This window comes from Apodemus sylvaticus, chromosome 4 (assembly GCF_947179515.1).
Source record: "Apodemus sylvaticus chromosome 4, mApoSyl1.1, whole genome shotgun sequence".
NCBI classification, from domain to species: domain Eukaryota; kingdom Metazoa; phylum Chordata; class Mammalia; order Rodentia; family Muridae; genus Apodemus; species Apodemus sylvaticus.
Window position 1 is genome coordinate 63015014 of NC_067475.1, and position 14665 is coordinate 63029678.

A 14665-nucleotide genomic window follows, 5' to 3' on the forward strand; every position below is an offset into this window, starting at 1 on the left:
TCTGTCTATCTATCTATCTATCTATCTATCTATCTATCTATCTATCTATCTATCATCTATGGTATATATATATATATATATATATATATATATATATATATATATATATATATATCATAGGCACTGTAAGGTAGGTATTATTAGTTTCACACATTAGGTTTCCACTCTTGTAACAATAGATCCAAGATAATCAAGAAGGAATGATTCTTTTGATTCTCCATTCTATGGTCCCTGGCCTGGTGGTGGTGCTGGCCTGTGTCTTTTTACCTGGTGACCACTGGGAAGCAGGATGCAGACCAGGGAGCAGTTAAAGAGCCAGTCTCCATAGAGCCTCCAGCCACCCAGCTTCCGTCTGCTCTGCCTCAGCCCACAGAGGTCCCATCACCTTCCAGCACAGCGGCGCACACAGCTGGTGACCAGGCCTGTGTGGGCCTTCAGGGGCATTGACATTCCAAATCACAGCAGCCTGTTGCCAAAACAATGTAAAGACAAACCAGAATGCATTGCGAGTCACTCTTTTGTGTTCTCTAGAGTTGTAGACACATCATCCTATCCGGGACCCACAAGTGTTTTGTCTACAGCTCCTTCCCAGATTCCACACCCCATATAAAATGGCACCCTGTATAAAATGACACCCTGTATAAGATGACATAGGTAGAACTCGGGCTTTGGTTTCATCCACTGATCATTCCTCAGATGAAATGAGTGAGATGAGGTTAAGTCAGACTTATCTAGTATACTTTATGTTATACTATATATACATATATATAATATAGATTATATATACAGAGGACATGCCAGAATTACTTGATCAAGCTAAGGACTGAGCATGCTGAGAAAGACTTGCTATTCTCGGTCTCTGTTTCTTCATTCCTATATTTTGAGTTAAATCTAGTGAATGCTGGCAGCCAGCCCGGGTGATGGCCAGGTCCGTCAGAAAAGATAAGGGGTCTGTGAGGTAGGAATGAGTCAGGCACAGGGCTCAGGGACTCTTGCCGCCTGACTGACTGGCAGTCCAGATGCTTCCTTATTTATACAGAATTCAGGAGGCAGGCATAGATTCATGTTGTTCCAAAACATAGATTCTATCACTTTTGTCCCTGGACACAGGTTTTAACTTCCTCTTGGTCATAAGTTTAGCCATCATTGATAAACCGTAACAGAACAGTTATCTTTTACAATCATTTTCCCTCATCAAGCCATAACCCGAATCTAGAGGCATATTTTGCCCAAGCATGACAGCCCATTCTCAGACTGGTAGCTCTTACAGTTTCGAGGGCACTAGGCAGAACAAAAACCTCCAAGCCAGCCAGGGAAGATTGCCATGTCCCAAGCAGTGTATCATCAGTTTTTAATAGTCAGATTGCTAATTGTCATTAGGCCCAAGAAAAATCTTCATGCCAAAGCTGCTGCAATTCTTATTCAATTACTGCCATAATACAATGTTTATATCTTTGTAGAATTTATTTATATGTCTAACATTGGTATCCCTTTGATCCTTGGCCATATGACACCACAATGGCCCTGTACAAGCTAAATTTTCTAAGAAATGGAGGTCCGGATACCTCCGCCCCTGTGTGGGACAGAGATAAGTCCAACCAGTCTAACATTGTTGCTGTATCTTTTCCTCCAAGGGCACGCCATATGTGGCTCCTAATCTTATATGCCACATAATTATGAGCAGACAGTAGGAAGAGGCTTTTAATCAGATCTGCTGCCAACTCCTCCAGTCTACCAAATCTTGTTTACCTTTTTAATTTTACTTTGTTCTGATTATCTTGTCCCTGAGTAAGTACAGGGGCAGATGGTCCAAGACATCTTGGAACATCTTGGAGTCAGAGCCACATGAGGAGATCTCCGGCATCTTTATTTAAGTTACAACCTCCAGGGCATAAGGAGACTTTCAAGTAGGGCCGATAAGGATACCTCCCTAAAAGCTGGAGGAGTTGTATGTTCAGAACATTTCTTAGAAGCAGCACTCCTGGAAGAAGGTATACATGATTCATAAGAATTTTTCCATCCATCCAATTTCCCCAGCTTGTACAAATATTGAAAGTTCCCTAAGCATGCAACACACGGAGATCAAGACGCGGAGATCAAGACCGACAATAGGAGAGCACGTGACGGCGGCTGCGTCGCTGGGCTCAGCCTTGCTTTTGTGACGTTTGCTGTTCCCATTCAGTATGGCTATGCCAAGTGAATGCTTCTTCTCTCTTCTTAAAACAAGCTACTTACATTCCCAGTACATGGTCTTGGATTCCAAATCACACACATGCTTAGCTGTATGCATACGTGAACAGACACACAAACATGTCCAGCCACAAACCAGAAAACATTTGTTAATAAGAAGTAAAATAACATTGAAAACTGAAAGATTTTATTGTGTTCATATTGGGTGTAATAAAGAGGCCCAGTGACCCTTCCAAGTCCATCTTTGGGGTTCTGATGTAAGTTTTAGGTTTCGATAGTGGGCAGAAAGCAAACATTAGGAACGATCGGAGCCAAGTCCGTCCACTGCTGTCCCTGCTCCGGTTTGTTTGACAAGTTGCCATAGTGGTGTGAAATCTTCTCCTGGGAGACAAGTTCACCCTCTGGCTTCAGCCTTCTCCTTCTCCCGGCACGAGACTCCTGAAGAAAATCCTACTTTCTTGGGGTTTTGCAGTTTCAGCAATGAGGTCTGTATCTCTTTAGAGCTTCATTGCTGCCAGTGTGACCATGCAATGTGTCATGCAGGTGTCCTCTGCCCATGCACGAACACAGTGCCACAGGGTTGCCCTCAAACCTATTGGTAATTTTTTCTCCTAGTAACTTCTCCTTTATTTAAAAATGCCATTTATGAATTGTGTGTTCATATGTGTGTATCTGTGTGTGAGTGTGGGTGCCACAGCCAGTGTGTAGAGGTCAGAGACCACTTTTCAAGAGTAAATCCTCACCTTCTGCTTTGGTGAGACAGGATCTTTCTTGTTGGTCTTGTTTGACACACCAAGGATTATCTTCTAGGTGAGCTTCAGGCAGATTCTTCTATGTTGTCTGTCTCACCCTGGCTCTGCAGAGATCACAGGTACACACTACTGCATCTGGCTGTTTGTTTAGTTTCGGTTTGGTTTGGTTTTTTGAGGCAGGGTTTCTCTGTGTAGCTCTGGCTGTCCTGAGAACTCGCTCTGTAGACCAGGCTGTCCTTGAACACAGAGATCTACCTGCCTCTGCCTCCCGAGTGCTGGGATTAAAAGTGTGCACCATCACAAGTTCTGGGGTGCAAAGGACTCACATGATCTTTTAAGATTTCATTATGTCAAGCTAGAGGTAAGTGTATTTGTGGCCCATTTGTATGACTTTGTCCTTTGTATGTTCTTCATTTTCCAGGACTTAGTGAAAAAGGCAAAAAGGCGAACTAACCAACAACCACAAAAGGCACAGCAGCAGCAGCAACATCTGGTTCCCTTTCTGAGAACCCAAGGAAGGGACACTGTGATGGAAAGACAGCCCTAGCACCATAGTCTGGTTTGCTTACATGGAGTCCAGCTGGCCCTCCGACACAGCTCTTTTTCTTTGAGGTTGAGGGCACAGAGATTGCATTTTCATCTTTTCATGGTGGTCTTTTGTGACACTGAAAATAGTAACTGGTGGTTTGGGGAGGCCACTAGCTGACCGAGCTCACCCTGCAGTGTCTGTGTGCTGAGTCACTGTGCTATTTCTCGGTGTCCTCCGAAATGGTCAGGGGTGGACCAGCTTCTGTTCCGCCACTGTTCACACACTAACCATCCATTCTTGGTCAAACAGAAGAAACATAACAAGGCTGTTCATATGTTTTCTGGGATAATTCCTAATGCTCATTTGTCTAGTTCAGTATGTATAACTTATAATCACTGATTTTACTAGTACACACACGCACACATGCACAGCACACACATGCATGCTACAGACTCCCCACCCCACCCCCATCCCCGAATTTATGTGTTGAATTCTCAGCTCCAAATATACCTCAGTATGTGATTATGTTGATGTAGAGCCTTTAAACAGCTTCAGTAGTTCTCAACCTGTGGGTTGTGACCTCTTTTGGGGGTTGCATATCAGATACCCTGCATATCTGATATGTACATTATGACAAAATTACAGTTATGTAGTAACTGTTATGAAGGACAGTAATGAAGTAATGATGCAAAATTGCATAAAAATAATTTTATGGCTGGGGCCAACACAACATGAGGAACTGTCTTAAAGGGTCGCAGCATTAGGATGGTTAAATGGTGTCGTGTGTGTAGGTCCTAATCCAGGGTGTCTGACATTCTTATAAGAAGGGTGAGAGCCAGATAGGGTAGCACATGCCTATAATTAATAAGGTAGCACACTGGGGAAGCAGATGTAGAAGAGTCTTGCGTTCAAAGACAGCCTGGGCACACTGTGAGATATAGTCTTAAAAGGGGTGGGGTGGTGGGTAGAGAGCGGCATCAGTGGTACACCTAGATAGAGAAAGGGCTATCTGATGACACCAAGAGAAAGAGCCCTTCCTGATACCCCCGTCTTGAACTAGCCTCCTAAACTGGGGGAAAGTACATTTCTGCTCTTTAAGCCACCTGGTTTGTCATAGTTTACTTGGCAGATTCAGCAAAACAGCTTAATGAGGCTGTGGAAACTTTATGCAGAACATGCCTAGCTGCGTGCATCCTTACCCATTACAGTGAGGGGAACGTGGTGGACCCTAGAGAGAGTCTGGAGAGTCTTGCATGTTCACTGAGAACTCTTTTGTGACCCAAGAGCTCACTGGGCAGATTCAGGAAGCAGTGCAGCCTCCTTCCTGGGGGTGTGGTGGGGGAGGAGCCCTCTTTACTTTTTCTCAATAAAAAAAATTAATGGTCAGGTGATGGTATCACCAGTCTTTAATCCCAGAACTAGGGAGACAGAGGCAGGCTTATCTCTATGAGTTCGAGGCCAGCCTGGTCTACAGAGTGAGATCTGGTACAGCCAAGGCTACACTGCAAAAACATGTCTCAACAAACAAATAAATGAACACAATTTAAGATATATGGTTTTAGCTTTCATTATGGTGTTTTCCAAATAGAACCTGTGTGCGGCCCTGGAGATGTGGCTCTGTAGTCAAGAGCACAGGCTGCCCTTGCAGAAGACCAGGATTTGGTTTTTAGTACCCACCACATGAGGCTTACAACTGCCTGTAACTCCAGGAATCTGACAGTCTTTTCTGTCCTCCACCGACTCTTGCAAGTACTTAGTCATACGCACATAGACATACTTTTAAATAAATAAAAATAATAGCCCAACCTCTGATTTTTTTTTCTTCTCCACATCCCACACCCCCATACCCTTGCGTCTCCCTCTTCCCCCATGGCCTCTTTTCTTCTTTAGTGTTACCCGTGAGCTTTTGTTCTCTACACTGCTTCTCATGGTCTCTAATCCAGTCTCACAGATACGCTCACCCTCACACCCCTTATCTACATATATGCAAACATTAAAGGTGGGGCCCCACATGTGAGTAAGAACATAGGTTGTTTGTCTTCTGAGTCTGGGTCACATCCCTTAATATGTTTTTTAGACTTATCAGTTTTCCAGCTCACTTCATTTTTCTTCACTGCTGAATAATATTCCCCTGTGCCTACATGTTAGTTTGCGTACATGGGGAATAATATTCACCATGTCCATCCATTGGCTGGTGAACATCTAGGCTGGCTCGATTTTGTTGTGCTGTGAGTAGGGCAGCGGTAACCTGATGTGATAGAATCCCTGTGGTAAGATGTGGAGTCCTTTGACAAGCCTTTCACAGAGAGCTATAGATCTTGAGAACAAAACTGAGTACTTCCCATGACTCCCCACACTTAACATCAAGTAAGAGAGTAGAAGCCAGTATTTATGTATCCTTTTAAGCCTTACCCAGCCCTCCGTACACGCTTTTAATAGTGTACGGAGATAGCTTGTGATGCCAGGTAGGGGTTTCAAGTAGGGTGATCCTATTGACTATGGGTTGTGGTGTTATTTAAGCTCAGAACTGCTTATCCTCAGTAAAATGGTGGTAGTGATGGTGGTGGTGGTGGTTGTGGTACTAGGACCAAATGATAAAGATGAAATGGAAGAAATATGAATTATGACGTCGATATAGAGCAGGGAGTTGCTTTCCTTTCTTTCTGTAAAGATGGTTATTTGTGTCTGGTTTCCATAACAACTCCATGTTTATGCAGGAGACATAGCATCTTGGAGTGTGTCCCATGTTGCTCAGTAACTCTGAACTCCACGGTGCACAGAAGCACAGTTGGAAGCATGCCACGCCTCCTTGCTGAGAATCGTGATGCCCCCAGCATCTCCGACGAGTTGGAAGCTTTGTGATTTCCATCCCTCACTTTGATTGCTCGATTTCTATGAGGAGAAATCAATATCAGAGAGTAGAGTGCGCTAAGCTACTGAAAACAGCGTTCAACTGACTTCCCGTGTGTAGCTGGGGATCAGGGAGTATGCTTTGGGGTCCTGGGTAAGGGGATGATGGAGCAAACACTGGAAATACAGAGTAGGCAGGACTTCGAGGACAGTGGGTTGAGAAAACTTAAAGGGAATGTGGGAGAAGGTGGACACAACTGCTGCTTCTCAGAGAGCCTCATTTAGCAGGATGTAAGTAGATTCCTGAGAACATGTGCTACCTCTCACTAGAAACTACTGTTTCTATGCTCCAAGCCTGATACTCACCTACCCAAGGGTCCTTGGGTACCCCCACTGGAGTCACATATGGCCATCTGAACTAGCTCATTGGTCATATTAAATACCATAAAGTTCTAGAAATTTCTCTGTCAACAGCACAGTAGTTTTCTCCCTACACTGATATGCGGCTGGTTACAAAGGAAGTTCGATGATTGCACTAATGAAGACCAGACAGAAAGGCCATGGTCTTGGCGTGCTGTGAATAGCTTCAGACTACATTCACTGAGTAGCACTTTTTTCATGTTTGGGGGAAATTGTAGGGGACCAAAGTTTCTTTGACATGGTCATGTGTGGAGTTCTGAGTAACAGACATTGTAACTGCAAATACTAAGAGTAATGTTTAGACTAGGCAATCAGATTTGAATGGAAAAGACTAGCTGAAAGCCAAAATCAAGACTTAAAACTAGAGTACTATATTTTTATTTTATTAAGTTGTGTGTGTTTGTGTGTATCTGTGTATCTGTGTGTATGTATGTATGTGTATGTGTGTATGTGTCTGTATATGTGTATGTATGTGTGTGTGTGTGCGCGCATATGCATGTTCATTGTGTTCATGCCTGCAAAGGCTCAGAGTCTTAGATCCTAGGAGCTGGAGTTACCAGAAGCTGGAGTCAACCTCTGGTCCTCTGCAAGAGCACAAATGACTCTGAACCTCAGGGCCATCTCTCCAGACCCCCAAAATTATGATTGTAAAACAGTCAGACAAATTCAGAGGCCGATGAAATGGCTCAGAGGGTAAAAGTGTATGCCTCCAAGCCTGATGACTGAGTTTGACCTCTGGAGCCCACACAGTGGAAGGAGAAAACCTATTCCCATGAGTTTGCCTTCTGACCTTCATGCATACCCCCACTGAAAAGATCAATGTTAAAAGCAGAGTTTTGGGTTTTGTTTTGTTTTTAAGAAACAACCAGGCACTTGAATCATGTGGAGCATGTCTTCTAGCAGGCAGGACTCTTGGAGTAATAAGACGACCTCCTTTTCCAGGCTGGGACCCAAGCCATCCCAGAGAGTGCTTTCCTGTCCCTTGTTTATGTTCCAACCTCTTCAAAGGCTGTCTGGGTCCCTATGCTGATTTAATCATCCCAGTCGAGTGACTTTAAGTGCATAAGGATGGAAGAAATAGATGCTACGTTTATGCTAAATTACAGACTGACTAAAGAAGGGTAAGATGACAGTGTGCAGCACTGCTCCGAATCACGAGGGAAGAGTTTTTGCTGGTTCTTGAGGGTAGATGAAATTTAAAGATGGAAGGAAAAAATAGCCTATTTATTTTCACTGATGACTTCCAGATTGAAACTTCTGGGGATGATTCAGCAAAAGCAGTCCAGGCACAAAGTAAGAGGGCTTAAATTAGCACAGCTAGTGCTCCGATGTGTGTGGGGGAGGGAAAGTGTAAGAATTACAGGTATCATCAGTAAAACCCAAGCGAGGGCCAGATTATGCAATTCCTACCTACACACAATTTTCACCCCTACTTGTGCACAGATTTAAGTCCTTATTCACTTAAAATAAGTCTTCTTGCAACCTGAGAGTGGTTGGTGGTTCACATTGCTGGTCAGCCTTTTGACACTGTGACAAAATACTTGACATAAAAAGAAGGAGGAGGAAGAGCAGGGGAAGGAGAAGAAGGAGGAAGAAGATGGAAGAGGAGGAAAAAAGGAGAAAGAGGAGGAGGAGGAAGAGAAGGAAGAGAAGAAAGAGAAGAAGGAGAAGAAGGAGAAAGAAAAGAAAGATGAGGAGGAGAAGGAAAAGGATTTATTTTGGCTCATAGTTTTCAAGAATTCAGTTTATGGTCATTTAATCCAGTTGTTTTAAAATTTAATTAATAATTTGTCTTTTTAAAAGATTTATTTATTATTATATGCAAGTACACTGTAGCTATCTTCAGACACACCAGAAGAAAGCATCAGATCTCATCATGGATGGTTGTGAGCCACCATGTGGTTGCTGAGATTTGAACTCAGGGCCTTTGGAAGAGCAGTCAGTGCTCTTAACCACTGAGTCATCTCTCCAGACCAATTAATTTGTTTATATGTGTGTAGGTTATCTGTGCATGTTTCTAGGTATGTGTACAGAAGTCAAAAGACAACTTGCAACTTGTTCTTTTACCGTATCGGTACCAGAGACTGATCTCAGACTCTTAGACTTGCTACAAAGTCCTTTTAACACTGAGCTTAGCTGACCCAAGATCAGTGATTTTTTTTTCAAAAATTCATGATTTATTATGGGCATTTTTTGCCTGCATGTTTGTCTGCATACTGCCTGTGTACTTGGCACACATGGAGACTAGAAGACACCATCAGACCCCCAGGGCCTGAGAAACCAGTGGTTGCAAGCTGCCATGTGGATGCTGGGAATTAAATCCAGGTTCTCTGGAAGAGCTGTCAGTGCTTATAACTGCTGAGCCATCTTTCCAGCCCTGGGCCTTATTGCTTTGAGCTGAATATTGGCCTGACATTACAGTTGACCCCACAGCAGAATGTAGAAAGGGCAGGCCAGAAAGAACTACAGCTAAGGCGAGCTCCCAGGGATCCACTTTCTCCAACGAGGTCCAGCTCCTAATGTCCCATCGATGCGAACTCACAACAGATGGATAATGATGTCGTTAGCCTCTGCACGGTCTGACCACCATGAGTGCCATGATCTGGGACCACAGCTTCCATACTCCAGTATTTGAAGCCATTTGATTTCCAACCCATAACCCTTAATGTTTCACTTTGAAGTTCGAATGGTTTATTCAATATATTTATAGAATATATGGAATATATATTCTATATTCAATATAAATATATTTTAGCTCTAGGGCATTTAGGTTTGAATAGTTATGTTTGTGGTCCATACCATATTCTGGTTTGTGGCATACATATCTGCTGTCTATTGCATGTGCTGTGTATGCACACGGACGAGACAGGAGTATTTATATGTTCACAGCTTGAGTCACCTTTGGGTTCTGGTTCTGAAATACAACCAAAGATCCATGTGTTAAATAAAAGCTTGGTCTTCAGCCTTTGGAGGCAGTAGAGGAGGCTTTGGAGGTAGCTCCAAGGGAGAGGAAGTATGACCTTGAGGAGTCACTGCTCATGTCTCCTTCTGCTTCAATCATTATGATATGAGTGGCTTGGCCTTGCTATGTGCTCCCTGCGATAAACTCACATCACATTAGGACCAAAGCAAAGGCACCAACCAACCATGTCCCAACCAACCATGTCCCAAGACCCCTAAGACTGAACAAGATACATCCTTCCTTGTCCATCTCATCCTTGCTGTTATGTCATGTGACAAAAAGCCTACAGCCTGCATAAGATATATTGGGACCCCACTGGGAATGCAAGAAGGAAGCAGGTCTAAGGTTCCTTGGGAATTCTCCCTCTGTAGACATTATTTTCCCACCAGTTGTCAGTAGAAAGTACATAATCCAAGACTGACTGGTGACCCGAACTTCACCTTAGGCCCCTGGATCTTTATATGAATGATAAAGACTATTAAAGATAATTTTGGGGTCTGGAGAGATGGCTCAGTCATTAAGAGCACTGACTGCTCTTTCGAAGGTCCTGAGTTCAAATCCCAGCAACCACATGTTGGCTCCCAACCATCCTTAATGAGATCTGATGCCCTCTTCTGGTGTGTCTGAAAACAACTACAGTGTACTTACATATAATAAATAGATCTTTCTAAAAAAAAAAAAAAAGGAAAAAAGATAATTTTGAGGTTCTTCCAGATCTAAAATTTGGTAATTCCTCTGTAGACTTTTCTTGCTGGGAGTGGTGATGCCTTTAATGTCAGCACTTGGGAAGCAGGGGTAGGTGAATCTCTGTGAGTTCGAGGCTAGCCTGGTTTACAGAGTTTCAGAACAGCAAAGGCTATGTAGAAGACCCATCTCCACATACACACAAAAGAGTTGTCTCTTGTGACAGTAGTGCATGCCATTGTAAATGTTCCCCTGACTTATCGATCACAAACCAAGGGTCATAACAGTTTTCCCCCTAGAAACAGGCGATCTAGTATAAGCCTGGAAGGATTTTCTTGAGTGTCTAGACTCGGACACTCAGCCCATACAGACTCCCACTTATGCAGCTAAGCCTCGGGGAAGGCCCATTTTCTGTGGGAGGTGTTCCTCTTTAGAACACTTCCTCTATTTTTTTCATTAGTCTCTCCATTTTCACCTTTGATGACAGACCAGGCAGACAGCAGCATACGGAATGTGTATTTAATAATTCTCTTGATTGGTCTCAAGTCCTCTGTAACAAAATGGAGTACAGATATGGTGATCCGAAGTGCAGGGAGTCAGTGCTTGACATGAGTGTGGGGAGAGAGCTGGCGAGAAGTGGTTTTTGCCACCCAAGCTTCATCTCTCAGGGCTCCATTTCAAAGAGCATCGCTCTATTTTCTTCTAGAAGTCTCTGTGTGGGCTGGAGTAACTCAGTGGTAGAGCATTTACCTAACAGATAGGAGCATCAGAGTGTGATCTCTAGCACCCTGAAAACAAACAGAACCATCGAAGCCCAGAAGTCTCTGCATATTTCATGGAAAATCCACTTTTGTTGCCGTAACTAATGTTTTGTCCATGGTCTTAAGATCTAAAAATCTAGAGGCAGAGAACTTGAAATGGAAATCAGGCAGTGTTTAAATCAAACTTGCTGTGTGGCACAGAATGAAGGGAGAGGAATTCAGAAGTACAATGAGATGAAGATAATCCCGTGGAGAATTTCCCACGTGGGTTCACTGAAGGATGAGACGAAAGTAGGAACCCACTTATGGGAAGCAAACGGGCTTGTGTGAACTCACCTTCTGGGTCTTTCTTATTCCAGTTCAGGATTTCCTGACCTGGATGTGGTTGGCAATTGGAGTTGGGTAAATTCTTCATCAGTGGGACATGTTGGATATAATCTCTGAGCCCTTTCCTCTAGACATCAGTGACCTTGTTGTCCCTTTTCTTTAGGCTGTGACAATCAGCCTCTACATTTGCGAACTGTCACATGGGGAATGAGAAGAGGGACTTCCTGGTTTACTCTCAGTGCTATGGGGGGAGAGGGGATGAGCTGAGATTTAAGCTCTCCATGCAGAATAGAAAGTAGAAACGTCAAGCCTTGTGATGACATAAGGCCACATAGCAGCAGGAGGAGAGCGCCTTAGCCTGAGCCTACTCACAAATCAGCCTCATCTGAGAAATAACAGAGCGTTTGTTTGCTCAAGGGAAAAGTTATTCGGATTATTTGGAAAATCAGCATCACTCAACTATTTTGTTTGCTCTAAAATTATGATCACCCTCCCTATGTGTTTGGCATTTGTCAGGTGGGAGGAGATGCCAAAGCACTTTTAAAAGCATCCTAATGAGAAGTGAATCACAGGGCCTGTCACTCAGACGCTGCCACCTCTGAGTCGTGAAGTGGCGGCTGATTAGCAGCTTTTCACGGCATGTACTGTGGTTTAATGTGCTGAATACAGAATGAGTATACGGCAATCCAATCGGAACCATCCAGGAACTTTCAGAGTGACAACGTAACAGCCCATCCTCACTCAGGAGCTGGTGGGTGAGGGGAAGCCCCTGAGACACGGGAAACACCCACCCTACACACATTCTAACAGCACGCTCGGTACACTCTAGTTCCATTGAATTATTTTCTAGGTCCATCTTGTTGCGACCGGAGGTGTCTGTGGTTGCTTTTGTTTTCCTTTCGCATCTTGTTCCTGTCTGTTCACTCCAGACTTCTAGACATGAATTCATTTTCTTCTAGAAACATAAAACTAGGTCATGTCTTATGGAAAATATTTCTGTAGATCCCTGGGATTCTGAAAGAACACAATGAGACATCATGGTAGGCACTTGCCTGATGTCAACTGAGAACCCAGAGCCTTCGTTCCCTCGCCTTTGTGTGAATGTACCTCCTGTTTCGAAATGGGCTCCCTTTTCTGTGTTCTGCTATTTTACGGTGGCCTGTGGCCCGTGGTCCGTGGTCTGTTGTCTGCTCTGGGATGATGGCTTAAGTTTTACACTGAAAGAAGACCCTGCAGTTCTAGTCTCAGGAGAGAAGTGGGTCCTCAGAGCAACAGACATGGGCAGGTTTCTGGAATGAGGTTGGAAGACACATCTGCCTCTACTCCTAGCTAGAGGGTGTGGGGCCTAATGTGTCGTGACCAATAATCGTGTGTATCTGAAATAATGATCTGTCCCTTTACTTTAGAAATCTTAGTGAAGAACAACAACAAGAACAAGAACAAAAACCGAACCGAACCAAAGCAAACCAAAAACCTCAAAGAAACATCTATTTGGTTTCAAGTAATTCTCCTAGAGAGAAAGTTACTTTCTACAGACAACAGAGTGGCAGCTGAGTTTGTATCCAACTCTGCATGTGCTATGCGTGACTGCCACCTTTTACATATATGTCATGACTTTTTACAAAGCTGAAGGTTATTGTTCCAAGGGAATAAGAAAAAAAAAGGATAAATAAGAAAAAAAAGGATAAATAATCTATGCTCTACAGGCCATATTAGCTAATTGCTGCTTATTTAAGAAAAAGACCTCATTTCTAGTGTAATCAGGCATCAAGGGAGGAAGGAAGAGCTCCTCTCTCTACCTGTGACATCCCTAAGGAATAGGTTCTTACAGAAAATCCACTTCTTACACTGCCCTGTCTTAAGAGCTCAGAAAACAAGAGAAGGGAAGAAACATGCACAGGTCTTGCCCACCTCCAGACCTTCACTATCTGGGCAAGGAACATGAGCCTCAGAGTGTGTTGGATGTGCCCACACATGTGCCAGGCAAATTCGGGGTTCAGGGGCCCTCAGGAAAGGGGTCTTAGGCTGAAAAGCATTTCCCTGCAAAGGATAAAGGAACACATAGGTAGGAACTGTTATAGAATAAATTTCCCAGAATAGGGCAGGGAGGGAGGCAATGTCAGAAAAGGTGTGTGTGTGTGTGTGTGTGTGTGTGCTCGCACGCGCATGCCTATTAGAGTGTTGTACTTGAAAGAAGATAGAGGACTGTGATTACTCAGCTGAAGACAGTAGCTCTGAGGCTCTTGTGCCTAGACACCAGAGTGAAATAGTGTGAGTATTTTCATCCTGGTACCTAGTTTTCTATGACCTGTAAAAGAGAGACAGACAGACAGACAGACAGAGACAGACAGAGACAGAGAGAGACAGACAGAGACAGAGAGAGACAGAGACAGAGACAGAGAGAGACAGAGAGACAGAGAAAGACACACACACAGAGAGACAGAGACAGAGACAGAGAAAGACAGAGAGACAGAACACAAGATTTTAGAACTAGACTTTAGGTTAAAGAGATCACTTAGTGATTCAGAGCTCTGGTTGCTCTTCCAGAGAATGCAAGTTCGATTCCCAACACTCACATGGCGGCTCACAACTGTCTGTAGCTCCTGTTCCAGGGACTCTGATACATTCCTCTGGTCTATACAGAACCAAGCACACATGTGGGACATAGACATACACATGGCAAAGCACCCACATACATAAAACAATAAAATACAAAACTTTAAAATAGAATTAGCTTGGATATAAGATTATATAAGTGGATCAATCTGAGAGAACACTGTAGGGTCCACAGCAACAGCTGACATGAGGGACAGAGGGCAGTCAGAAAAACACTGGACCTGCAAGCCTCAGGGAGCCTCAGAGCTCACGTGGGAGCTGACCAGAGCGCCACAGCTCAGCTCGGTGCGAACTTGACTTGCAGTAGAATATTTAGATGGAAATGTCCAATCAGTAACTGGAGCCAGAGCACACGTCTCAGCAGGAGGGCTAGCTGGTGAGTCACCAGGGCCCAAGGTGGACAGACTAGGGTGGGGGTGGGGAAAAGGTCAATTACCCAGGGATTACATGGCTCCCATTGTGAACAGCAGTGAAGCCCAGGGTTTTGAGGGCTAAACATATCTTACTCTTTGAAAAAGCAATTTTGAATCCACTAATGATTCAGCAAATGAATAGGTGTTTGGAATTCCATAAA